This window comes from Tupaia chinensis, unplaced genomic scaffold (assembly GCF_000334495.1).
Source record: "Tupaia chinensis unplaced genomic scaffold, TupChi_1.0 Scaffold144336_1, whole genome shotgun sequence".
In the NCBI taxonomy this organism is placed as follows: Eukaryota; Metazoa; Chordata; class Mammalia; order Scandentia; family Tupaiidae; genus Tupaia; species Tupaia belangeri.
The window spans coordinates 1,752,826-1,753,616 of NW_006204194.1; positions in this window are offsets into that span (position 1 = coordinate 1,752,826).

The window sequence follows — 791 nt, forward strand, 5'->3', positions numbered from 1 at the left end:
TGTGTGTGTGTGTGTGTGTGTGTGTGTGTGTGTAACAAGAAATGGAAAATTATTCTGATGATAACATGCATGATTAAGCCACTATGCAGCGTATTCTAGATGGGAAATCACATTTTGTATGCTGTGATAATGCTCGATGAATGAATGTAAAATAATTTTTTTTAAACTAAAAAAAAAAAAAGGAAAAAGGAAATACACATCACAGAAAAGAATCAAAAGAAAAGAATCAAATGGAATTGTTAGTATGAAGGCTGTAGTTTTTCCCATTCCAGACTGTGTCAGGTCTGCTCAGTCTCTGAGACTTGAAAGTGGACAACTTCTTTGCATCTGGGAGTCTGCTCCCAACAACTCTGCAGCCATCACCATGCTGCAAAACAAATATATTACATTATATTGTAAACACTAAGGATACTGTTTGTATTACCATGAGAAAAAGAGAAAGCAGGAAAGTCGAGAGGTTCACGAATGGTCAAAACAGGCAAAAAAGATGATTGGTCTGAAGGCTAAGCTCTATCATAAACAGCACCATGTTGAAAAAATACAAATGAAAAAGATTTATCAAGATGCATGAAAACAGGGGTCAGCAGTTAGCGTAATGGCTATGTCGCTAGACTCCCACGTAGTCAACTGCGGTTCAAGTCCCGGACCCGGTGGCTTAAACTCATGCCGGGCACGTGTGCATGCATGCCCAAGATCCCAAGAAGAGAATGGAGGAGAAGGGACTGTGGCGTGGCCAACCCCCCTGAGGGGTGATTTCTCACTTTCTATCTCTCTGTCTCTCTCTGTCTGTC